Source organism: Puma concolor, chromosome C1 (genome assembly GCF_028749965.1).
Source record: "Puma concolor isolate L17-30 chromosome C1, mPumCon1.1.hap2, whole genome shotgun sequence".
Taxonomy (NCBI): domain Eukaryota; kingdom Metazoa; phylum Chordata; class Mammalia; order Carnivora; family Felidae; genus Puma; species Puma concolor.
Window position 1 is genome coordinate 126589296 of NC_141674.1, and position 26408 is coordinate 126615703.

At 45.0% G+C, this 26408-nt stretch overlaps 1 protein-coding gene across 6 annotated transcripts in view; it reads left to right on the top strand.

The window, feature by feature from the left end:
* Window positions 1-26408, top strand: part of MGAT5 (alpha-1,6-mannosylglycoprotein 6-beta-N-acetylglucosaminyltransferase) — a 336396-nt gene that overhangs the window by 70146 nt on the left and 239842 nt on the right. Inside the window, exon 3 of one of the 6 annotated variants that reach the window (XM_086715202.1) lies at window positions 1448-1598. The exons of the other annotated variants lie outside the window; for them this stretch is intronic. The gene's annotated coding sequence lies outside the window, so the exon portion shown is untranslated. The remainder of the gene's footprint in view (window positions 1-1447; window positions 1599-26408) is intronic. 6 annotated transcript variants of the gene reach the window in all.

Genomic DNA, 26408 nt, shown 5'->3' on the forward strand with positions numbered 1-26408 from the left:
CGTGAGCAAACCGTCCCCCTCAGCAAGTCTTTTGGCTTCCGTGAATACAGAGCAATCTCTCCTTTACATGCCCAACGTCTTCGTGGTTTCTTAAAGAGTTTCTAGCGGAGACACTGTGGTGTTTGCTGGGATTCCTGAACGTTGGAAGGACGTTGTTTAATCAAGCACGATGAAAACTGGTTTTTGCGGGATCCCATTTTTGGATCTCATTTTCCAGTCTCGTTAAGTCTTCCTGGCATGCCTAACGCAGACACTTATGTCCTTGTAGTTTTGTGCATAAAAGGGTAAAAATAAACTTGCTTGCGGCTCAGCATTGATCCTGAGCAATATATCTTCTGCTGGACACGGGCGCCAGATGGTGTTGCACCTCCTACTGGTTTAATGAATAGGCATTTGCCGAGAACCTTGAATTGCTCTTGAATCGTTCTGTGCACCTTAAATGTGAAACTCTGCCAGTGGCAATTTGCATTTGTTTTTTTTTTTTTTTTTTTTTTTTTTTTTCTCCCCGTCTTGATTTTAGGAAGGAGAAAGAGGTGACATTGTCTCTCTGGAATGATTTCCTATGAGTTGAATTAGTTTTATTGCTGGTGTTGTATAGATAAGTCTTCCTAAATAAACATATGCTGTGCCAGCTTCTGGGAAAAGTAAATTTCTTCTCTGAGCATTCTGCAACGGAAGCTTTAACACATACTTGTACTTCTGCATTAGGTGGAACAGGATGCATTAGGTGTGCATGAAGGGGGCCAGAAAAAGTGGTGCTTGTGGCTGTAATATCACCTCTGTTAGGATGCCCCACCTGCTTTTGGGATCATTCATTCTCAATAAAACCTTGGGCAGTGACAAGGAGGCAAGTGGTAGAATATGACTTCTTGAGTCTACCCAGTAGTTGGCCAGCAGCTTGAACGAAGATGAGGTGTCTTGCAGTAATAAAAAACGTTTGAATCAGTCTAGTCTTTGGCTCACAAAGTTGTAAAATAACAATGGGGAGGATGTTTAGAATTAAGAGTTTTGGTCTTCCCAATATGAATTCATTTCCTGCTCCTGGAGGTGTAGACTCCTCAGACTACATATGGAATTACAGTTTTGCTCCATTCGTTCAAGTGGGTTCTGAAATCCTGCCTCTTCCCCCCCCCCCCCTTTCTAGAATCTTCCTCAGTATGGCCCTCATTTTCTGTACTGGTTAAGGCCCTGGTGAAATACCTTCTGTGAGTGTTTGTATCTCTCCTTGTAATTGGTATTTTGTGGTTCTCAGGATCCATGCTGCCCTAGGAAGCCAGTACAGAGCTGAAGTTGAGGGCTGTTGTGTATTGATGTACAGGAGTCTCTTCTCCATGGTCTGTGTGAGTTGCCCAGGCTCTTTAGGTCCAGCAGTATTTTATTAGTGGCTGTGGCTGTGGCTGTGGCGGTCAAGTGTCCATTTTACTTCCATGGTCTTTGATCTCCCCAGAACACAGTTGCCATTTGTGGTGTGCTGAATGGAGACTGTCAACCTCCAGGACTTTGGAATATTCCTGTCCACATTTGGGATTTGTTCAGGTTCCCAAACCAGTGGTTCATTCCTCACCCGCCCAAGAAGGTACTTGGTTCTCAATTAGCAGGTATTGTATTTCATTCGAATTCGTTTTTGAACTTGACTTAGAAAAAATTTTCAAGTATGAATTTCCTTCTTTGGAGAATGATTTATCTTTTCAAATGTTCTGAAAGAGTCTTTTGATTTCAGTCTGGGCCTTGTGTGTAACAGTTGTTACTTTTTAATTCACTTAAGTTAGAGTATAATTTTCTAGGAGCTACCCTAGAAATTAGAGGGAAGAAAGATCCAAACGTTTTAATCATGGAGTCAGAAATGTCCCATAATACCCTGTTTTTATCTCCAGTATTGGCCATAGCATGTGGTTTTGTAATTCATGTAGGCTCTTTTCCCCTTCACTTACTGTGAGCTCCTTGTGGAATGCATTTGCTTTGGTCTCCTTGATCTTTGAATTCTTAGTACCTGCTGCATTAAGTGAATCCCATTATAAGGTTGCCCTTTTAAATGTCTGTAATCTTTATTGCTGGGATGTGTGTGTGCACCTGCCTGTGTTTTGGAAAGATCTTCATAATGGGCTCTGTGATCACCTTTACCAGAATTGGTTTTGTTTGTGAAGATGGTATTGTGGGAGCCTATTAATCAGTGCCGTGCCGGAGAAGATCCCGGGTTAGATCTGTGAGCACCTGGGGTTGGGGGGTGTGGTCTAGGCTTTGCTGTGTTTACCACTGGTGTGTGTTCTCCAGCAAGTCACTTAATATACCTGGGCATCTAAAACAAGTGATCTTGAAAGTTAAGATCCACCTTTAAATGCTATGATTTTAAGAATAAGGAAGATCTGTTTTACTTTTGGGAATTCCAGGGTAAAAGGTTAAGATGATCCTCGCAGAATAAAAAATAACTTTATCCCAGTTTATCATTTGAGGTAGCTCCTCTTAGGCCTCTGTTTAGTACCCTCGACATGGTATTTTTTAATAGTTGAATTTTCTCAGTGGCTGTATTGTTCTCTAACCTTTGTTGGAAATTTGTTTAGTCCCTCTGCCAAGCTATATGCAAATAACAGAAGTGGAAAATTTCTGAGCCTAGACTTGGTCCAGACAGACTTCCCTGTGCTTGGGAATTAGGACCTATGACCTATCCTTAATGTTTGAAATAATAGTTTCTTTTCTTTTCTTTGAAAAGATTTTAGGCTGTTGCTCAGGTACTAGCATGGGATGTATGTAAGATTTTTGTTTCCCAGATCTTAGTGTTAAAAAAATGGATATATCTAAGAAAGCTTCTTAAAACAGTGTTTAATGTATATATAAGTGTTTTCTTTTTGATTCAATGTAGGATTTATTTTCAAAGCAAAATGATAACAAAATGACAGCTCAGATTTCGTAGTGTGGTAGCAAATTGTTTTTCTGTTAGATGTAAAATTGCTTTTCCATTAAGTGCAGCTTCTAATAAATAATAGTTGATGCTCATAAGTCTCATGGATCTTTAGCTCCATGTTTATCCTTAAAGGCTGTGTTTTCTAAACAGACTAAGGTGAAATAGTTTCTGGGGGATACTTGTATTTATTGGATTTGCAAGATTTCCTTAAGTCATAGGCTGTGCCTTTGAATTTTCAAAATTCCTCTCCAGATAACACAGTTAATTCAACAGTTTCATTCATTAGTTGACTGAACATTGATGGTGTTCCTGCTCTCCCAGGTACTGGCATGTAGTGGTGGAGGTCGGGGGGTGTGGTCAAGGATATAAGGATAAATAAGTAGTTCCTACCATCAAGAACCTAGCAGACTCAAGGGTTAACAGGAAAATACTCCACAGTATACTTCAGTACATTTTTTAAAAGTCCTCTAAGCCCTTAGGAGTTGGGACATATTTACATTTTAACTTGGCTGTGATGTTGAGGAATTTTCTAGGTCAGGAAGGGCCTTCTAGGCAGAGGGAACAGCATTAGCATTGGCAAAGCCATGCTAGACTTGTTCCAGAAATTGTGAATAATTTACATGGTAATTATTGGAAGAAAATTCACTTCAAAAGGTAGATGGAGGCATTCATTGGCCAAAAGAGGAAAGCTTGTATTTTCAGGTGGGTCTAACACTTCAAATTTGAGATTTTGGATTTTAGAGTGGTTTTGAGGTCTCCTGATTAACTTGCTATCCTTTGGAGTCAAGGACGATAGTGTCCGCCATATTGTTAGGTGAAGGAGGAAGAAGTGAGTATGGAGGGACCGTTTCTTGATATCAGTTATTCTTACCATATTCCCTGTAGAAAAGAAAGCCCTTTTATAGGATTCTTGTGTAGCTGCTTTAACAGAAACCCAAGACAGCAGTGACTTATACAAGATACAGTTACACTAAAGTCACCTAGGGTGGCATTCTAGTGTTCTGCTGAAGTCTCCGGCCTAGGCTTCTTCTATCAGGTTGCTGTCCTGTCTCCAGTACTGCTCTTTGTATGGCCCAGGATAAGGGAGGAGAAAGGATGGGTAGACAGGAGAAGGGGGGGAATATGACCCAGAAGTTGCACATATTTCCTTTACCCCTATTACACTGGGCAGAATTTGATCTTGTTGCCACCCACTGCAGGAGATACTTGTGCTCTGCTCACTTTGTGATTCTATAGAAGAAGGAGAATTTGGGGGAATGGTAGCTGTCTAACACAGCTCTTTTTGAACCTTGTTATCCATAGCTGAATCTGTTGGTAACTAGAAATAAAAGGTTCTTTAAACCCTGAGTAACCAAGAAGGGTAGCCATAGCCTAGTTTCTTGGAGTTCCTTGTATTAAAGAACGAAATAGATTTTATTATCTCTCCCTCTTCAGACTCACTGAGTCTATTAGCCATCGTCAAGCAACCCTCCATGAGCTTCACCATCCTGGGCCATGCAAATGCAGTGCTGGGCATGCATATTTCTTGCTCTCAACGTCTGAAGATTTCCAGCTTTCTGATGCAGCATTCTGCAGACCTGTCAAGCAACTGGTAGCAGTGTCCAGGAAGTTTACTGGAGGATGTCTTTTGCTCTTGAGTCCAACTGGATGTGAGGCATGGCTGTCTTGGGCCATCTGGACTCCCTCCAAGGTGGCTGAGATCTTTGGGGGCATTTGGGTGGAAAGCAGCCTGTGAACCTGAGTTCTGTTAGTGTGGGTGGACACAGTCAACCCACTCTTGGCATACTTCTTAAAGCAGCTGCTCACAAACCTGTCTCATGATCAAATCACCTGGAGGAGGGGTGGGTTAAATTTGTGGCTTCCTGTCATCCACCATAGCCAACCAATTAAGCAGGTTCTCAGGGGTGTACAGGAATCAGTAACATCCTCTGCCATGTGGGTTTGGTGGTGGGCCAGATTTGCCGGCCACCGGCCACCGCTTTGTTGTAACCTTTCTCTTACTACTTGAAACTCTTAGTAACTGTGTATATCACATTTTCCCTCCCACTGAAGAGTGTATATTACAGCTTAACTTGTGTTAGGCACTGGGCTGTTTCTGACCCTCAGTAAGTATGAAAGAGACAAAAGTTGATTTTCTGAATGAATGGTATTTGCGTGTAGCTCCCTGGTTCCCTTGAAATGTATTCTCATGGCATACTAAGTTGTCTTAAAACATTTTGGTTAACAGAAGGTAGAAATTAGCACACCAGGAAATGTTGCATGTGTATCATTTCAGAGAAATTAAATACTTATCATATCTTCCAAAATTGGTGATAGCTCTGAAAGTAAACATTAAATTCCATTCTGGAGTTTTTCTGCGAAGCCAGTGTTTCTTAGGGAAATCTTTGCCACATCATTTGACTACATTCTTCGAGTACTGAATTCCCTTCCTTTCTGAACGGTGTGTCTGTGCCTCCCTTCCGTCACTGCTCACAGGAGGGCAGTATGTTTTCTGGTTTGCTCCGAGGACTCTGACGCTTGTGTATCCTGTAAGACAGAATCTCTTAGGATGGGGCTGGAGAGTCTTGCTGCCAGTCAGGCAAAGTGGTAAAAGCTTTGGGACCAGCTGTTGATTGAAAGCCACTTTCTTTTTTGTGCCACCTGTGGACCGTCAGGCTGTTCTCTTCTGGAAGCTGGCTTTTCAGGGCTGGTTGCTGGCTGCAGCTGTATTTCGTGTGCTTGCTCCATTTTTTTTTCTAAAAGCAGTAGCCAGTACCTCATTCTTCCATTCGCTCTGTGGGGATGGAGCATTAAATCTCTGTTTAGAAAAACATAATGATTTTTACCCTGTTCTGCATGCTGGTCCAACAACTCACAAATCACATTGTGTGATTTTTTTTTTTTTTTTTTTGTAACTGATCATTCACATACTCATCCTGTGGTTTTGTTCCTCTCCCCAGTCAGGATTTTCTTTTGAGGGCTGACCTGGATTCCTTTGCCTTCCCCCACCTCCCCTCGTTATTAGAACTTTTAACTTTGGGGAAGGTTACCCAGAAATCCTTCCCTTGGGAAATGTCTCTGCATAATAGTTAGTATCCATTGTTGCTCATCAATGTTGGTGAGTGAGGGAAGCAGGTATTATTAATTGGGTACCGACTGGGTCTCTGTATGTGGAGGTAGAGCATATGTCAGTATTAAACATGGTCCTTGCTTGCAAAGGACTTCAGTGGCCTGACAAAAATAGCGCCCCATACACAAGGTCTTAAAGTCATTGACTGAAAGTATGTTGTGGAATACTTGAGGATTTATTTTCTGTCTCAGGTCCATGCCTTTGAGATTAAGAATTGGTTACGTAGTCCTGTGCAGACAGCAGTGTCTTTTGTTTGGACAGTCAGGACTATTTTACCTGGCCCTCCTGTTCCACAATAAGGGCTGAGGAAGTCACAAGTTTGGGGAAGTATTCCAGAAATATGTGGATGACTGACCTTGGTAAGGGCATTACTAATAGTCAGGCTTGAAGGGTGTTAACAGTTTTTGTGCCAAGGGAGTGGAGCCTTTGGCCTGAATGCTCCAGATGGGGCTGCTTGGAAGTCCTTTGATATCATCGTCCTTTGTGAGTTCTTCTGGAAACTTCTGATACCTGCAGTGATGCTGCCTTGGCAGGGAGGGGCACAATTGTTCTTCTGGACCATGGCAGGTGTTGGCAGTTACTCTGGTCTCTCTCTCTCTTTTTTTTCCACTATTTAGATGCTCTGTCCTTCACCTTCACACTCTGTGCTTCTGTCCTTAAATGTAATTTGGTTCAGGTCAAGTGTCCTTCAAGATGTCACCTCTGATAGCTATTAGCTCTTCTCCATTCATTCACTCACTCACTTAAGGAATAGTTGGTCATACTGTGCACGAGGCCCTGTTCTCAACACCAAGGATGCCGTGGTGAACAAAACAGATGAGTTCTCTGTTCTCGTGGAGCTTATATTCTGGTATGCAAAGTAAACAGGGTAGTTTCAGATAAACATCCACCTGCGAAGGAAAGGGAAAGTTAAAGAGGAATAGGCATTTCATACAATGGTCAGGGAAAACCTGATCCCCAACACTGGAATTACGAGTCCAAGAGGAGTCAGCGTGGAAGGGACTTGCCGTCAGAGGAGAAAACATGCACAGAGACCTTGTGAGGTGGGAGCGAAGTGCTGCTTTGTGTCGGGGTAAGAGAGTAGGATGGAGTGAGGTTGGTGAGGTAGCAGAAGGCCAGATCTCCACAGTCTGCCTGTGGCCAGAGGAAGGAGTTTTGAATTTCCCTCAGGGGCAGTGGGAAGTCCACGGAACAAAGAGGACAGCCCTAGGGAAGCCGTGTACGTGGCCTCACGTCTCCGTCAGTGCCAGTGTTCTTGGTTAGCTGCTTGTGTGTGGACATTGGAGACCCACGGGCCGGTTACAAATTCTGTTTCCTTCCTGGAAGTGACATGGCCTGCCATCATCACTGCCTTAATAGATTGATCCCACACAATCAAGGCCTTGATCTGCCACAGCAGAAGCTGTACTTTGTGATCATCTTGACTAGTAGAGGTGCTGCGGAAGGAAAGTTTGGGCCACTCTGCCTGCCTGCCTGCCTATCCCCATGTTGCTGTGCTCCTTCTTAACTCCCACTGGTGTGGTGACAGGAAAGGGAAGGTGAATCAAGGATGTCTAGGGCCAGTCACTGTTCCCCACATTCCCAGGGCTGTGGCTCTCTTTGTGTGTTCTCCTCTTCCTTTTCCTTCCCCATTTGGGGCTCTGCCTAGTTTTCATCTCCTCCTCTACGTTTCCTATAAAATATTATCAGGGCTCATAAAGACTGAAAGGGCTATATAGCATAATAAAACACACGTCCATGGACTTTCAAGTTACAACACTGCCTGGGTTTTATATAATCTACTTTGGATTTTGAATACAGATGGAAAGAAAAATGGATTTACCCTTCAATTTGTGTGTGTGTGTGTGTGTGGGGGGTGCTTATTTACCTGTGGTATTTATTTGTTCAACTGCCTTTATTAAAGGCCCTCTTTGTGTTTGCTCTTAGTCTTGGTGCCGTTTCTCAAATGGGTACGGGCATGGCCTGATGCAGGTTGACCTGTGAACCAACTGGTGGAATCAAGTGTTAAGTGATAGTATAAAGGTGGGGTCTGTGGGAGCACCAAAGAGGTGCTCTTTGGTCTGCTGTCTTTGAACTGGTAGAATTGGGAGGTGGGATGTTAGAATCCTCTCTTAGGCTTTGGCCATAGGAAGTAAATTGTTTTTGCCCTGCCCTTTGTATTAACGAGCGTCTTTGCTTTCATATTTTCTCTCTGGGAACCAGTGAATAGGAGAAAAAGATGGGATGATGGGGAGGGTTGGAGGAGAGTACGCAGCCACATGCCCCTTCAAAGCCCCGGGAGGCCCCTCGGAAAAGAAGCCACTGTCTTCTGCCACACCCAGTCAACCTATGACAGCTCAGAGTCAGGGTGGAACAATTTTTATGATTTGTCTTCGGATCCTTTTCTCCTTTTGCCTTCAGGGTGACCTGTGCCTGTCAGATCCCCGGAGGCATGTGTTATTGTCGACTGAGGTAACAGCTGCACAATGCTAATGAGAAAACTGAATGGTGGTTTGAGGTGGCCTTGGTGGCCGCCAGTCGCCAGCATCTTTATCTGCCTGACACATGGCTCAGGAGTCCACGTTCCCCATGCCAAGTGCCTGCTGCTTTTTCTTTTTTTATTGTTATTAATATGAGAACAGCAACTACCCATCCCTCCAGAAGCTGCTGATTAACACTCGGGCTTAAACTGCTCCAGGCTAATATGTAGTTTGCTGTTTGTAATACAAGCTGTCAGCATTGGGTATGGTTGTTAAAGTATTTTCCTTTCTATGATTATTAATATAATAGTTGAGTGATACTAATGAACACATGAAATAGTTTTATAACATTATTATTATTATTACCGAACAGCCTTGAACCCACCTAATCTAAGACCTTGGACTTGCCAGTAACCCACATCTGTGTGTTCCTGTTCTCTTCCAGCCCCTGCCTTCTGCCCCAGCAACTGCTGATGAGAATTTGAAGTTGATTGTGCTCTTGCCCAGCCTGTCCACCCTGTGGCTGGCCCAGGGTGTGTACCCTGATAGGAGTGCAGCTGTGGGTGTCCCAGGGTGTGTACCCTGATAGGAGTGCAGCTGTGGGTGTCCGCCTCTGGCTGCCAGCCTGTACGGCCGGCTCACTTTTTCTTTCTTTTTTTGTGAGTCGGTAGGTGGGGAGTGTCTTGGGACTTCCCCTGATAGTGAAATTAACAACAGCATCTCAAAGAATAGATTTGAGCCACGACCTTTTTTTTTTTTCACTTAAAAAAATTTAAGTTTATTTTGAGAGAGAGCACGAGCAGGGGAAGAGCAGAGAGGGAAGGGGAGAGAGAGAATCCCAAGCAGGCTCTGCACTATCAGTGTGGAGCCTAATGTGGAGCTCGAACCTGTGAACCATGAGATCATGGACCCCAGAACCCCAGAGTCAGACGCTCACCTGACTGAAAACCACCCAGGTGTCCTGAGCCAGGACCTTTTAAAATCCTTAATCCTGTAAGGCCCATTGTTTGCTTCTACAACAGTGACTTTGTAATGCTCTCTGTGCCATCCCAAATGCAGGTGATAAATAATATAACCTACTAGCATGCACAATTAAAAACACCAGTGCAGGGGCGCCTGGGTGGCGCAGTCGGTTAAGCCTCCGACTTCAGCCAGGTCACGATCTCGCGGTCCGTGAGTTCGAGCCCCGCGTCAGGCTCTGGGCTGATGGCTCGGAGCTTGGAGCCTGTTTCCGATGCTGTGTCTCCCTCTCTCTCTGCCCCTCCCCCGTTCATGCTCTGTTTCTCTCTGTCCCAAAAATAAATAAAAAACGTTGAAAAAAAATTAAAAACAAAACAAAACACCAGTGCAAGTTCCTGACTAATATAAAAGAGAAATGAAAGTAATGTGTAATCATATAGGTAGTTCATTATCTAAATGCTTGCCCCTCCCATCCCCTGCTACACTGAGAAGACGAAAGGAGGTAGTCAGATCCCGGTACTTACTGGTAAAATCACCTATAAATGTAACAACTCTGAATACGGGGTCAATTTGGTGACTCATATTCCAGAAGTGTCATTGCCATCAGTGATGCAATTTTATTTTAATGGTTAATAGCTTGGGGTAAACTTCAGAACAAATAAAGTATATTCTTGGCTCACTGTACATGATAGTTGCATTCTGGGAAAATTGAGATTATGTTAAAACTGTGCAAAAAAGTAGTTTGTCCCCATACATGCACCTGTCTAGTAGGTCCTAATTTCCACAGCAGGTCAGAATCCCTGGCACTGCTTCTCATTATAATTCAGATGCCTGGGCTCTACCCCTGGTGATTGTGCAGCAATGGGCTGGGACTCTGGAATCCTCATTTTTAGGGAGCATCCTAGGTCATTCCTGTGTAGTTACTGGGTCCAGGGACACGATTTGACACACTATGTGAAACCGTCAGTCTTGACTCACCTTGAGTGCTCTCTGAGAGATGTTCTAGGGAAAGGGGCTACTGAGGGCTTAATATTTGTTAGGAACAGTTGTCTTCTGGGGTGCCTGGGTGGCTTAGTCGTTTAAGTGTCTGACTTGGGCTCAGGTCTGATCTCACCATTCTTGAGTTCAAGCCCCATGTTGGGCTCTGTGCTGACAGCTCAGAGCCTGGAGCCTGCTTCAGATTCTGTGTCTCCCTTTCTTTCTGACCCTCCCCACTCGCACTCTGTGTCTCTCTCTCAAAAATAAATAAACGTTAAAAAAAAAAACAAAAAAAACAGTTGTCTTCCAAGTAAGCCTTGGGTCAGTCATAGGAGGAATGATCAGAATTTTGGTGATTCCTGTAAAGTACATTTCTAGCTCATGATTCTTGCATTTAAAAAATCCATTTCTTCTTTTTTTTTAAATGTTTGTTCATTTTTTGAGGGGGGGAGGGGCAGAGAGGGATGCATAGAATCTGAAGCAGGCTCCAGGCTCTGAGCTGTTAGCACAGAACCCGACGTGGGGCTTGAACTCATGAACGGTGAGATCATGACCTGAGCCAAAGTCACACGCTTAACCAACTGAGCCCCCCAGGTGCCCCTATAGTCTGATTTTAGAAGAACAAAAGCATTTTTGTGGGCCTGTGAAAGTTTCATGGGCCCTAGGTACTGTGTGTGCTAAGCTCTGTGGGTGACCGGGCCTTGTACTTTTCTGAACATTGATTTCTGCACCTGAAGAAATGAGATAGTAGTTACTTGGCTGGTATGTTGTAAGCATTAGATAGTATGTGAGCACAACCTCCAACATAGCTACTACCTGGCACAAATGGGAGGGTTATATAAGGGCCAAGAGGAAGCATTGTATGTAAGAACGAGCTTTTGTACAGGCACTTATAAAAGGATCAAGCTTGTCCTTTCACTGCTTAATTTTTCTTACTTAATCATGTTTGCATGGAGGTCCTTTTCCTTATCTTCCTTCTCATTCACACCAATATTCATTGCATGTATCCTCGTGATTCCCACCATCTGTTAGGTTTGACACCCCTCCCACCCCTTTGAGAGGATCCTGCGGTCACGTACAGATCTTTTAAGGGAGAGTGAACCAAAATGCATTTGCTCTTACTACTGGTGGGAGTGTTTTTCATCTCGGTACTAGAAATTCTAATTTCCGCCTGAACGCACTTGTGCTGTACTGTGTCTCCTCCTTCCCAGGCCGCTGACGTGAGCTCTTGGGAAGGTGAATTGAGAGACTCGAAAGAAAACTTGAGTGTTTGCAAGTGGTGTGGTGCCCTGGGGTTGAGAACCTGGGCAAGCCAGAACTGTGTGAGGGAACAGAAACAATACAAAATGGAACATTAGGGAGCCAGCTGGCTGGTGAAAAGGAGAGAACGGGTACACACGAGGCAGAGAAGCCAAAAGAGGGAGTCAGGATGAAGGGCATGACCCCAGGATGGAGAGCTTGGTGCCTTCTTGTAGTAGCCCAGGAAATCATTCTTCCTTAAAACCAAAGACACACTAAAACAGTACCTTTTAAGCTAATCTGATAGTGCCCTTGGGTCGTAAATCCACTCAGCAGCTCATGAGCAAGTATTTATTGAGCTCTCGACAGGTGCCAGGCGCTGGGGATACTGTGGCACAAAAGGATCTGCCCTCAATGAGTGTGTATTGTACTGGAAGGAAGTCACACCCTGCATCAGTAAACTAAGACCATTTCAGGTATCCCTGTGTGTTCTGAAAGTGGCAGAGTAGGGCAGTATGAAAGCATGTGACTGAGGGGTTGCTCTCACTAGGTTAGAGTGAAACACGTTTGAGACCAGGCTTTAGGGAGGGAAGAGGGAGGACAGTAGTACCTAGATCTGGAGGAAGGGTATCCATGGCAGAAGGGGCAGCAAGTTCAAAGGGCTTGAATCGGGAACAAGCCTCAGCATGTTCCAGGAGATGACAGGTGGCCAGTGCATGTGCCTGCTGGTAAACAGGGAAAGGAAGGAGAGATTGAGGGCTAGTCCGTGGCCAGACCACATACATCGTGGCCCAGTGTGGACTCTGAGTGTATCTGGAAGCCCCGGGATAGTTCACACTTGGGAGTGACCTCTGATTTATACTTGAGAATGGTGACCACCTGCTGTGTGCAGAGTGAAGGCTAGTGGGTGGGACCTGTTGCTGTGACCTGGGTGGGTGGTGAGGTAGCTGGGATTGGGATTGAGGGGGTGCAGATGGTGGAAAACAATCAGATCTGGGGGAAATATTGGAGGCGAGTTGAAGGAATTACTGATGGAGTAAATATGAAAGGTGGGATGGAATGAGGAGGATGTGAGGGAGGATGGGGTTTTGTTTGAGCAGCGGATACCATTTATTGAGCTGACGTGTGCCTCCGCATGAAATCAGCAGATCTGTTTGGGGCCGGCTGTGTTGAAGATGTTCCTAAATGTTCCAGTGGAGCCGATGAGCAGGCACTTGAATATTTGGCTCTGGTGCTCACCCATGTGAGGGGTCCAGGCTGGATAGATGAATTTGATGTCATGGGACAGGGTGCACACACTAGAGGAGAGAATAGAGCAGAGGTCTGAGGACAGAACCTGGGGGTGTCCCAACGTGATGAGTTCTGGGAAAGAAGTCAGCCAGGGAATTGCTGTAGTGTCCTGAGAGGGCAGATGAGTGAAAAGGAGCAGTTCTAAAAATAGAAATAACTACAGATGACAAAAAACCAGCAGTATAATGTGCCCTGAGAAAGATTAGTGATTAATAGGTGCTTAAAGCGAGGATGTTCTAGCCCTGGAATGCTCAAGAGCTACCTGAAGAGGCTCTTCCTAATTGAGGAATATGATCCTGTAGAGTGTTACATTGTCTTATATTTGTGGTAGGGATTATTGGCTTTCTGAGCAAAGCCCTTTGACATTTGTGGATGGGAGTATATTCATTATTATTAACAGGAATTCCCTGAAACGAATGTCAGTTCTTTTTTCCTCCTAAGCTTTGCTGTCTGAATTACCATAAAGTTTATTTAAGGAGCTTGTGATTGGTGAGAGGAAAGAGGGAAGGGTGATTTCTGAAGCTTCTAATGGCCACTTCCTGCCAAATCTTGGCATTCTTTCACAGCGGATGGGGAAGAGGGATGTCATCTGTAGATACAAAGGGCCCCCAGGGTAGTGCTGGGAATAGCAGGGACGGGCTAACTCCCTCAACTCACCCAGGCCCTCTCTTGATCTGTAGCATATTTGAGAGAAAGGGCGGGTGTACTAGTCTCCTATTGCTGCTGTAAGAAATTACCACGCTTAACGGCTTAAAACAACACAAATTTATCTTAAGGTTGTAGAGGTCACAGGTCTGAAGTGGGTCTGTAATAGGCTGAACAATGCCTTCCAAAGATGTTAGGCTCCAACTCCTGGACCCTGTAAGGGTTCACTAGATGGAAAGAGGCTTTGCAGATATGAGTAAATGAAGCATCTTGAGATGGATAGAGTATCCTGGATTATAGAGATGGACCCTGAATGGCATCACGACAGAGCAGCAGAGAGAGGAGGGCTGTAGAGACACAGAACAGAAGTGTGGTCATGGAGGCAGAGATTACAATGACGGAATCACAAGCCAAGGAATGCTAGCAGCCATCAGAAGCTGGGAGAGCAGCGAATGTAATGTCCCCTCAGGCCTCTGGTGGGAGCATGACCCTTCTGACACTTCATTTCAACCCACTAAAATAGATTTGGGACTTCCGAATTCTAGAACTGAGAAAGAAAAATTTCTGTTTTATTAAGCCACTAGGTTTGTGGTAATGTGTTAACGGCAGCAGTGGGGAAACTAATACAGAGTCACACCGTGATCTTTTCTGGAGGCTCTAGCAGAGAAAGTTACCTAACCTTTTCAAGCTTGCACGGGCTGCCCCCTTCTGTACCCCGTGACCCCCTTTCATCTTCAAAGCCAGTCTTTCTTGACACTTTTTATTGATTGATGCTGAAATCTGGGTCAAACATTTGTTGACACTTTTTATTATTATTATATGTATTTATTTTTTAAATGTTCATTTATTTTTGAGAGAGAGACAAAGTGTGAGCAGGGGAGGAACAGAGATAGAGGGGGAAACAGAATCCAAAGCAGGCTACATGCTCTGAGCTGTCAGCCCAGACCCCGACACGGGGTTCAAACTCATGAGCCGAGAGATCATGACCTGAGCCGAAGTCAGAGGCTTAACCGACTGAGCCACCAGGTGCCCCTTGTTGACACTTTTTAGACATTGACTCTTGTGCTTCTTTCATCCACATGTCCCTTACAATTACATGGGACCCACCTGGATAATCCACTATAATCTTCTTAAGGTCATGTGCTTAGCAGCCTTCATTCCGTGTGTACTTGTAATTCTTCTTTGCCATGGAAGACCCTCCATTCACAGGTTCTGGAGTAAGGACAGGGACGTTTTGAGGGGCCATTATTTGACTTACCACAGGGTGGCAGGTATTCAACACTAGTATGTCAGGTGAAGAACTAGATCTTTCTGAGAAATCTAACTCACTCATCTGTGGTTACACGGCATGTTTTCTCCTCCTCCACCTGAGGCTGACACACTTTCACGTTTTGGCCTTCCAGATCAAGCTTTCTTAAGGCACAGGGCAAACCCCATGATGATCCTAACAGGACAAAAAAAGATAGTTGCCTTCTGGAGACTCTAATCATTTGCTCCTGCCAAGCTCAAAAGTGATTTTAAGAGCCTAGCAATGAATGAGCTTGGAAGGCCCTGCCTTGCACAAGTGTCACTGAGATGAGACACCAGGCTGAAATGATAGGTCTTGTTTGTGCTTTGCTCGGTACCGTCCCCTGCTGCTACCAAGCCGACCCCAGGAGGTCAGTGCCTGCAGGCTTGGCGGAATGGCTTTCCACAGCTCAGGGAAGCTGCCAGGAGAGGGATCCACTTTTACTCTATTGGCTTGTTACTTTGTGGTCAAAACTCAGTAAAGGTTCATGAATCTTAGCTGGACAGCAGCCACACCTTGTTTGAAGGTGAAAAGACCTTGTGTTCTATTTTTCAAAGATTTCCTATTTGTCACACTGTCTCCTAACCCCATCAGTTTTGTTGCTGTCATTCTAGTGAGGCCTGCCCGGGGAAGATAAGTGAAGGATCCCTAAGGACACAGCCAGTCAGCCCTTAGAACCAGTGGTTTCTGAATCTTAACTGATTTTTGTTTTTTTTAAGCGAACCATTATTTTCCAAACTTCAGCCACAGTTTTTATTATGTCTGTGTTACTCCCTGTGTTAGTTCCTTAAAATACTTGTTTTCACATTTATTCTAAGTCATTTATTTTGTTTTATCTCATTCTCATTGACAGCCTATGCACACTTGGGGATTTGATGTGCTTGGGCATGCTAAAATAAATACTTCACTGTTAGAGTAGAGTGTATATATTGTGTGTACCACAGTTTAAATGTACCACACTCAGAAGAAACTGTATTAGACCATGCTGACTTTCTCAGGAGTCCAGTGGCCAGGGAAGATAGTCTTTGATGACTGAGTCATCAGACAGACTTGTTTTAGCTTCAGCAGCTAAGCAGGTGGCAGCCTAGCCAGTTAGGAGGAGCTTTTCAAGCAGAGTACCTGTCAAGCAGGGAGTGGACCTACCTTTATTCCCGGCAAGCAAAGGGGTGCAGCTTCTTGTTCTAGTATTTGCAGTATAAATAACATGCATATGTACATACATGAAAAACCTTTATCTCTATCTCATTTGGGGATAGAGCGAAGGGAGAACTTACATTACTTCTGTATGAAATGTTAAAGGAAATAGGGTCAAAATAGAGCCTTTGCCTGAGCCATGGTAAGCCGTGAAACTCAATATCCAAGGGATGTAAAAATTTAATAAACGTAACTTTAATAAACGTCTACTTGGTCTTGTTGGCTGGGCTTTTAAAAAAAATTATTATGGGGCACCTGGGTGGCTCAGTCAGTTAGACATCCTACTCTTGATTTCAGCTCAGGTCGTGATCTCATGGTTCGTGAGTTTGAGCCCCACATTGGGCTCTGCACTGATAGTACGGAGTTTGCTTAGGCTTCTCTCTCTCTCTGTCTCTCTCTCTCTCTCTCTCTCTCTCTGTCTCTGTCTCTCTTTGCCCTTCCCCTGCTGTCACTCTCTCACTCTCTCAAAATAAATAAACTTAAATTCTTTTTATATCATGTTTGTTTAAATAAGACTTTATCTGACTCTCAGCCTCTGGTGAGAATAAAAGAATTAAATAACAAAGAGAATCAGGAAAGGAAAGGCCCCATTGGTGTGATCAATGTCATTTTTTCCAGGTGTTGCCTATTGGTCACTGTTTTCTCAGCATAGAGGAAGCTACGTCCATGGAAAGACCATGACCTGTCCTGGTACCCTGTGTCACCAGCATTTACCTGTCTTCTTCTTTCTGTTGCTTTGGGGTCTTCTTTAGGGGCAGGGAAATTGTGCATGGGATTGGCTTCTTTGTACAACATCCTAGAACACCTTAAAATAATGAACTTGATTTCTGGGCCTCTTTTGGGCCAGCTTTGAGAGAATGTAAAATCAGATTTCTCTGGAATTGGGGAGCATGCCCAACTTCCTTAAAAATTATGGACCTCCTTTTACCTGGAAAATTATGAGCAAGACTTGGATTTCCCATGCTTGCAATGTGTTTCCCTCCTCTCCATCGTCTTCCCGTTCTTCTCCAGAAATACTCCTTTATGATTCAGTTGTGACGTATTATTTTTTAAGGAGATGTCAATAAGACCTTGAGACGTGCGTGTCTGTTGAGTGACCGTAGTAAATGGACCTTCTGGGATGCTGAGCTCCACGTGGCATAGTTGCTGATTTGCTGAAGCTGATGCTTAAGTGAAATGTTTGACTCCTCTGCTCCTTGACATTGAGATACTGTTTTGCTTTTTGGAAACGCTCCGTCTGGACAGGCCTTTTGAATATTTGCATTTTATTTCCATAGAGCCTATGCTGCTGACTTGGATAAGGGCCTCATGTTGCATACCCTCTCACTTAATTTTCCTGGAGGAAAGAAAGGCAGCCAAGTGACAGGCTGGCAGCAAATTGGAGTACCGGACTGAAATTGCAGGGCCATAAATAGGTGGCTTGGTGGCTGAAGTGCCATTTTGTCTAATCAGATATTGGCTGGCTTTACGAACGTTAAACACATCCAGGTAGTGAGACTTGGGAGTCTCTCCTTTGAAATCTTGCATTCTGAGATAAGGAGAGTCGTTGTCAGATGGTTTTAGGTCCCAGCTGGACCCCAAACCCTTGGCCTGCTTCCACCTGTGATTCTGATGCACATCATGAAATCCAGAATTGGGGGAATGAATGAGAATCTTAGAGTCTTTTTTTTTTTTTTTTAATGTTTATTCATTTTTGAAAGACAGAGACAGAGCACAAGCAGGAGTGGTGCGGAGAGAAAGGGGGATACAGAATCTGAAGCAGGCTCCAAGCTCTGAGCTGTCAGCACCAGAGCCTGACGCGGGGCTCGAACTCCCCAACTGCAAGATCATGACCTGAGCTGAAGTCGGATGCTCAACCGACTGAGCCACCCAGGCACCCCAGAGAATCTTAGAGTCTTGAAAAACTAAAGCTGGGAGCATACCCAAGCCAATATTCATGTTTTGTTTTGTTTTGTTTTTTGTTTTGTTTTGTTTTGTTTTTAACCAAATGAGGGAGGTTCAAAGAGTGGAAGAATTGGCCCCAGGCCACAGCACCAGGGAGTGCCTAAGCTGACTAGGTACTTTTTCTAGAGTAGCCATCATCAAGAACCTTGGACCCACCTAACTAATCCGCATTTTGATGGAGAGTCACTGAGGCAAATAGTCACATAATTAAGAACCTAGTACCCTTGATTGTATTTTTAACTTTTTATTGAGATACCATTTATGTGCAGAGAAGAGCGCCCCACAGGTGTGTAGCCTCATCGGTGAAATTCCACGGACTGCACACACACTCCCCCTCACCACCCAGATCAACAGGACTTTTGCCGGCACTTCCAACACCCCCTCGTGTTCCTTTTTGGTCACTCCTTGTCCTATGCCTGCAACCACTGTCCTGATGTTTAACAGCACATGCTACTTGGTTCTGTGTTTGTGTTCCTTCTGTAAATGAACTCATGCAGTATGTACTATTGTATGTTTTACTTCGGCTAAGCGTTTGTAGGATTCATCCATACTATTGTGTATAGTTGCAGACCATTCTTACCTCATTGCTGTAGAGTATTCCATTGTGTGAATATGCACATTTATTGGTCCATTTATTGACGTGTCCATTCTACCACAGATAGGCAATTGGATGATTTCCAGTTTTCCACAATTAGGAACAGTGCTTCTCGAAACACCAGTATATTTCTCTTGGTGAACATAGGTCCACATTATGGTTGAGGATACCCTGACTGGTGGAGCTTCCGGGTCACAGGGCATGTGCATGTTCAGCTTTTGAGATATTGCCGGTTTTCCTCAAAGATTGTACCAACTTAGACTTTTGCCAGCAGTGTCTGAGCACCTCTTTCCCTTATATCCTCAGTACGCGTAGCATTTGCTGTCCTTTTTCACCTTGGCCATGTTGGTGGGTTTGCATTGTTCCAATGTTGGCGATTTTCAGCTGACCCTTTATATTTGATTCTGAAGGAGTTGCTTATGGGCTTTTGTTTTGTGCTTATAATGGCCTTTGTAATCTTCACTGTTTTTAGATCCTGACCTTAGAAAGACATTATTAAGTTTCCAAAGAGGCTGATGTGTTGTAACAGACTTCATGATCTTTCAGCTGTTCAGCCAGAGAGAAGCTTGTGGAGTTGGTGGCTTTGACGAAATAACATTCTGCTCTCACCATATGTTTGGTCTGTTGCAGTGAGATCAGGAGGAATAAGGAACAAGGTCCAGATCAGGCTGGCTCAGTTTGGTCTGGTTGAATTTGTTAGCACCAAACCTGGACACTTTCAGTTCTACATGGGGGACTCGGCAGGTGAAAGATGGCTAAGTCTGAAGCTTGTTCACATCCAAGTCCTGAGACTAAACTCGATTTGCAGCTTTTGAGTGGGAAATTTCCCCTGTCTTAACCATGCCAGAGGGGTTGCAAAGACGGAAAATGAAGATGAAGTAACTCAGAACCACTTGACGATTGAAAACACTACCATAGAGCTGCTTGTTAGTCCAGGCTTTTTGTTGTAGTTGTTGTTGCTGTTGGTCAAGGCAGTTTAATGATCTAAAGACTTCAACGTGAAGATTTTGGACGCAAATTGAAGCTTAGCTAGAAAACAGTGCTGGTACGTGAAGCCTGCTGGAGAGACCCAGGTCTCCTTAAGTAAGCAGGTAATGAGTCATTTTCCGGCTATTTTCCTGAGAGTTTCACACCCAGCATAGGAAGGTGATTAATGAAGACAGATCTGGCATTGTTTTTAGGCTGCTTTCCCATGTGTGCTCTTCATCTAGGCACTGTCTTAGGTGCTCTGTGAAAGAGGGTGGTGGGAGTTGGGGTGAGGTCTCTAGAGATGTGATTCCTGTGTTTGACATCCCTTGAGTTGGGGGCCAGCTGGCTGAATAGATTGCAGGTCTGGTCTGCATAAGACAGGAGTCTTGCTTAGCATAGGGATGCTTTTGCCAGAAAATAAAGCCACTGTGGGCTTGGCAAAGAGACTGCCTTCAGTAGGGCAATGGGATGCTGTTTCCTAGGACCCTGATGACTTGTTTCCTCATTAGCTACTCTTTGGATTGTGTAAGGAGGTTGTTAGCCTTTCTAGGAAGAGAAAAGTCCCCGGAGGTTGGTAGGATCCTTAGGGGCTCCATGTCTGTCATACCCAGCATGGCGTTGGGGAGAAATTGAATGAATATCTATGTTTTCGGGATATGACTTTCAGGACTTGGTTATTACTGTCATTACAAATGTGTCATTAATATTGGGTGGAAGGGGATGAGTGTGGCCTGAAGGAGTGTGTGTGTTGGGGTGTGTGTAGTGCACTACAGCAAGTGTGTTTTTGTAGTTGAAATGAAGGAAAGAAACTTTTTTTTGAGTACTGATAGCTGCCAAGGACTGTACCATGGCTTTGGATTTTCATATTCTCTCATTCAGTCTCATTTGATTCTCCACTTGCATTATGTGAAACTGAGGCTTGCAAGGCTTCCTAATTTGCTAGAGTCTCCTGGGAGAGTGTTGGGAAATAGGTGTGGCTAATAGCTGAAACTGAACTGAAAGCCACCCTCAAGAGGAAATACATCAAGGAAAGACACTGTCAGCCCCCAATGCATTGTGTGCCCTCAGCAAGGCCGTTTGTTAACGTATTTTATTTCAGAAATTTGGTGGAGTTCAGAGGCTTGCTGCACCACTGCAGCTACAGCCAAGGCAGGTTTGGTCACTAGGACTTTTTCAATTTTGAAGGCAAGCCCTGGGGTTCCTGACCTGCTGGGCATTTCTGACTTTTACAATCAGAAAAGAATAAAGCGGGGCTCTTATCTAACCTCTTGCTGAGAGAAGAGGTCCACCAGAGTGAGTTTGCCGAGTGCCGAAGACCTGTCTGTACTGAGACATGTGGAGCACAAAACTAGGCATTTTACTGACTAAAGGGGGGAAACAGGGAGGGAACTGAAGGACAAAAAGGGATCCTGACTAGAAAAATGTTTTTATACATTGCCCTTTCCAGAAGGATTTGATGGCATCACCAGAGACTGTTGGGTAGGTTCACTGAGAGCTGGCTCACGGGCAGGTGGTGTGTGTAGAGGGTGGACGAGATCGGCCACCAGTACATGTGAACCACTGTTATTATTGGCTGCCAGGAAGGGTAATGGGAAGTGCGTTCTTGATGGTCCTTTTATACTTCCTTTCCTCAAGAAAGCTGATCAGAATGCAGAGTGGTAGTGTTACAGATGAGGGCACTGAGGAAACTAACTTCAAGTAAATCCCTCGTGCAGTTTAGAAATCGCTTGTTCAGATACCTTCCAACAGAGCACGTCCTGAACACCTCTTAACATGTGGCCATGCTGCCCAAGAACTGTGGTTCTCAGTGCGGCACAGAACAAAAAACTCCTAGCCCTTCATTCTACAGACATCGCTGCCTAGAAGTGAGACTGTTAATTCATTGTCAGTTAGCTATTGCCACATGACAAGCTACCCCAGCACTTAGCGGTTGGAAACAGGAAGACTTTTATTGGTGTTCCTGGGTGTGGGGTCAAGTGGTTCTTCTTGTTGCAGCTGGATTCACTCACATGACTGGGGGTCAGTTTGCTGGTCTTAGCTGGGCTTTCTTACATATTTGGGGCATTGGCTGGCTGAGTCTGGTCTAGGATGGTCTCACCTGGGATAGATGGACTGCCTTCCACATGGTCTTCCCTCTTGCAACAGGCTAGCCCAAGTCATTTTTGTTATGCTTATAACATATAAGCACATATATGTTATAAGCTTGTAACAAACAATAGGCTTATAACAAACCACAACATATATTTGTGGGGTTTTTTTTTAATTTTTTTTTCAACGTTTTTTATTTATTTTTGGGACAGAGAGAGACAGAGCATGAACGGGGGAGGGGCAGAGAGAGAGGGAGACACAGAATCGGAAACAGGCTCCAGGCTCTGAGCCATCAGCCCAGAGCCCGACGCGGGGCTTGAACTCACGGACCGCGAGATCGTGACCTGGCTGAAGTCGGACGCTGAACCGACTGCGCCACCCAGGCGCCCCATGTGGTTTTAAGAGGTAAACAGAACCATGCAATGAAAATCTTTTGATACCCAGGTTCAGAACTGGCATACCTCAACTTCTGCTGCATTATCATTCAAAGCAAAGTGCAAGACCAGGCCAGATGCATAGGGTAGAGACCCTTTTCGATGTGAGCTGCTATAGAGTCTCATTGCACAGGCCATGGGTATAGGGAGACCCTTAATTGGGGCCTTCAGCCGTTCATTCTTTTATTATTTATCCCATAATCCTTGGGATTCCTGAGCAATCCTTCATTGTCTTGTTCCATTCCTTAGTCATTAAAACTCAGGAGTCGGGGGCACCTGGGTGGCTCAGTCCATTAAGGGTCCAACTTCAGCTCAGGTCACAATCTTGTGGTCGGTGGTTTGAGCCCTGCGTTGGGCTCTGTGCTGACAGCTCATAGCCTAGAGCCTGCTTCAGATTCTGTGTCTCCCTCCCTCCCTCTCTGCCCTCCCCCACTCATGCTCTGTCTCTCTCTGTCTCTCAAAAATAAACATTAAAAAAAAAGAAAAACTCAGGAGGGACTATGTACCATTTATTGTACATAGTCTCTAAGGAAGCCACCAAGACTAGTAAGGTACCAGCCTTGCCCTGCAGAAGGTCATAACCAAAGGGATGGGAGAGATGGACATGAAGGCGGCCAAGAATGAGAGAATTAGAGGAAGTCTGGAAGTCTGTGTCCAGAATGGCTGGGAACCCAGACAGAGTGCCCCAGATCTGAGTGGTGCAGCTTCCAGAAGAGGAACTAAGTCACCCAGGAACTGGGAGTAGGACATGACTGAAGAGAAGGGCTGAAAGAGAGGGTGTCCAGCAGGTGGAGCAGTGCCTGCGTGGGTAGGGGAGGCAAAAGAACCTCAGGAGCTGCTTCCGGAATGCTTGGTTTCCTGTAGGGGGGGAATGGTGGGAATTAAGGTTGAAGAGTGTCCTTGGGCCAGGTGGAAAAGCTTGCCATCAAGGGCTGAGACCTAATTGATGGCCAAAAGGCCATTGTTAGCACAATTTTTTTCTCCATCCCAGTGACTCATGCACTAAATTTAAAGAGACAAGACTATGATTGTTGTACCCTAATGCTCTTTCCTGATCAAAAAGAAGAAGACAGGGAAATGTAGTTCTCTGGATTCCAGATCATGTGCTGAGGGGCTCTGTGGGGATCACAGGAGAGTCACAAGGGTGCCATGGGATATTTCCAAGTTTTGAGGAAAACACAGCTACATCTGCCAGACACTACTCAACTGTTAGCATTGAGTTGTTTGGACCTAACTGCATAGGAAATGGAGCTTTTACTATTACTTTTGAGCCTAAGGGTATCATGAAAAACTACTGCATCAGTAACAGCGCTGTAAAGTGAGCAAGTTTGAGCTTGGGTATCTCTGGTGAAGTCATTAAGAGTACTTGGCTGGAATCCTGCCCTGTCCTTTTATTAGAGGTGTGACCTTGGGCCGTGCATGATTTTCTCTGACCTGTTTCCTCATCTGTGAAGAGTGGAGATGGCACTCTCCCCCCCCCCCCCCTCCCCTCGCCTCGCCTCGCCAGGTTATTTGGAAGGAATAAATGAGTTCACAGAAGCAAAGAGCTTTAAATGGAGCCTGGCACAGTGTAAGCACTAGTAACAGTGGCTACCTTACTACCCTTGTTAATTCAGCATTGCCACCATAACTGGACTCTTGCTAGGTCAGTTGTCTTTTCTTGAAGGCAGGGCAAACACAGCACAGGTACTCCTGTTGGGGAAAGGAAGGTCTGCAGAGAAGTTCATGAGCCTTTGAGCAGCAAATAGGACTTGAAATTGTGCCTGAGATTGGAGCTGAAATGGGACACTGCTGCACGTCGTTATCCTCATCCAGAGGATCTCCCTCCCCCCACCCCCCCAGGCTCTCATTTCAGGAAACTTACTTTCTAAACACAGCTCTGGTTTCAAAGTGATGTACTCAGGCACATGCATTCATATTTTGTCCCTTTCCTATGTACCACTTCCCCCACCCCAAGTCAAATGACCCGTCTCTTTAGAAAAAGACTCAGATGAAAGGAGCATGAGATGATGTCTCTACCTTGTCAGGTTGTGCATTAATGGAAAGGAGCAGGACGGCCTGATGATGTGGGGGTGCGGGCAGGCGGGAAGGGCTCCTGCAAGTGCGGGCACATCCTCTCTGCACATCAGGTAGGCTTTGTCTGTAGGTATAAGCTGATTTGTGGCAGCTCAGGCAGCTCATTGTCCCCCATTTCCAGTTGGTCTCCTTTTTTTCTGATGAGAGCATCAGCTTGCGATGGGGTAGATTCGTGGGCTGTGTGTGTGTGCACACGCAGGCGCACACACGTGTGAGCCTGTGGGATGCTGTTGTGTTTCGTTTTCTGTAGCAGGGATCTACCCACTTTCCTCCTCATCCCTCTGTCTCCGACAGTCAGTCCCCTTTTGTCCAGGGAACTTTTTTCTTGCCTTGTCCCACAAATGTCGCTCTGACTGCTTCTGTCTCCAGCTCGTAGCTGGGAGTTGGCTGTGGCCTCATTTCTCATTCTGATCGTGTTCCTTTCGGATTCTGCCAAATCTCTTCTGCATTTGTTTTTCACCTCGGTACTCTATTCTGTCAGCAGTTCAGTGAGCCCTTTCCAAGCTAATTTTTCCCCATTTGCTTTTTAATTAGTTTTCCTCTCCTGCTTCTCCTCTCCATACCTCCATCCCGCCGTCCTTCTGTGGATAACCAGCACACATCCCACGATTTCTTGCACGCTTTGAAGAAAATGTGGGTTGGAGCAATGCCAATCATAGTTATTGTTTCCAGGCTTGTGGCTTTGTCTTGAAATTTTCAGTTCGTTTGTCATCTTGCTCTGGAACAAGGTATGCGACCTGTTTGCAGGCATTTCGTGATCTGCAGTGTTTCCAGAGACAGGGACTTGGTATCTCCCATGGAGTATTTGTTGGAAATGATTTGCATTTTAAAAATGAAGTGCTCTGAGTGTTAACCGGTATCTTTAAAACAAGCCTTGCAGAAGCCAGGCTTTATTGTATAGATTCAGGCACAGTCTAGGAAACTCCTGAGATGTTAAATAACCTTTAGTGTCTGTGTGTTTTTGGGGAGAAGAGTGTTCATAGCTTTTATCAGATTCCCATAGGAGCCTGTGGCCTCCAGATATTAGGACGCCCTGCCTGGGTTATTTAGAAAGCCTACAGAGACTTGAAATTATAATACGTGATCTGGAAGCAAAGGATAGAGGCTGCAGGAGCACACAGAAACCTGTTTCTAGGGAGGATGAAGCCCTTTTGGGGCATCTGGCAAGGCACAGGTCCAGGATCCAGAACTATGACATTTAAACAAAGTGGTACTAAAGGAGCTTGAGATGAATTTTTGAGAATGTGTCCCCCCCACCCCTACCCTCTGTACTAATCCCTTACCCCTTAAGGGGTGACTTCTGATAGATTGATTAAAAAAAAAAAATGTCGTTGCCTTAGGAATTTCCATTCTAAAGCACACCACACCAAGCTCTGTCCTCTGTGGCAAGTTTTGATCCGGCCCCCAAGTTAGAGCAGGGTGCAGTTGCAGGGAGCGAAGATGGCAGTGACCCCTGCTGGAGCTCCTTGGTCTTTGCTCCTCAAAGTGGGGCGCACAGAATGGCAGTGTCAGCAACACCCGGGGCCATATTAGATAGGCAGACTTGGAAGGCCTAGTGATTCACAACCCACCGAGTAACCAGATTCCGAGGTGATTCGCAGGCACAGTAAAGTTCAAGGAGTCAAGTTCTCTTGCAGCCTGTTCCTTGGGCAGCAGCCAGATCTCTCTGAGGCGTACTGTCATGGGTCTGTCCCCTCGGTGTTTCAGGTGAAGTTCTGATTGCCTGTCATGTTGATGATGAATTTTCATGCAAACTGATTTAGACACCTGTCTATATGCCTGTATCTGATTTTGTACCTTTGGTTTTGTACCTTTCTGTGAGCGTTCACAGGCAAATGCATTAGATAAGAAAAATAATCCTTTTTTGACTATCTCCTTGAGGTGGGGATAGAAAAATAACATCATGCCTGCCAGGTGCAATCACCATAGAAGGTCTGGAGGATTCAAGCACTAAGACACTGGTTTGTGTCTTAGTCACACTTAGTCACACTTAGTCACACTTAGTCACACTGGCTTGTGAGAAGCACAAGTCTGCTCCAAGGAGATAAACATAGAAGAGGGTAATTTCATCTCCTTGTATTGTGTCTTGTGATGGCATAAGGGACAACACAGAAGAGAAGGTGGCTCTTTGTCCTACAGCCCTGTAGTCGCTAACACCAACATACATTGGTAGGGATGATTAAGACATTTCTAGAGCTTTTCCAGACTTCTGACCTCTTCAGGGAGCTCCCCTCCTGCCTC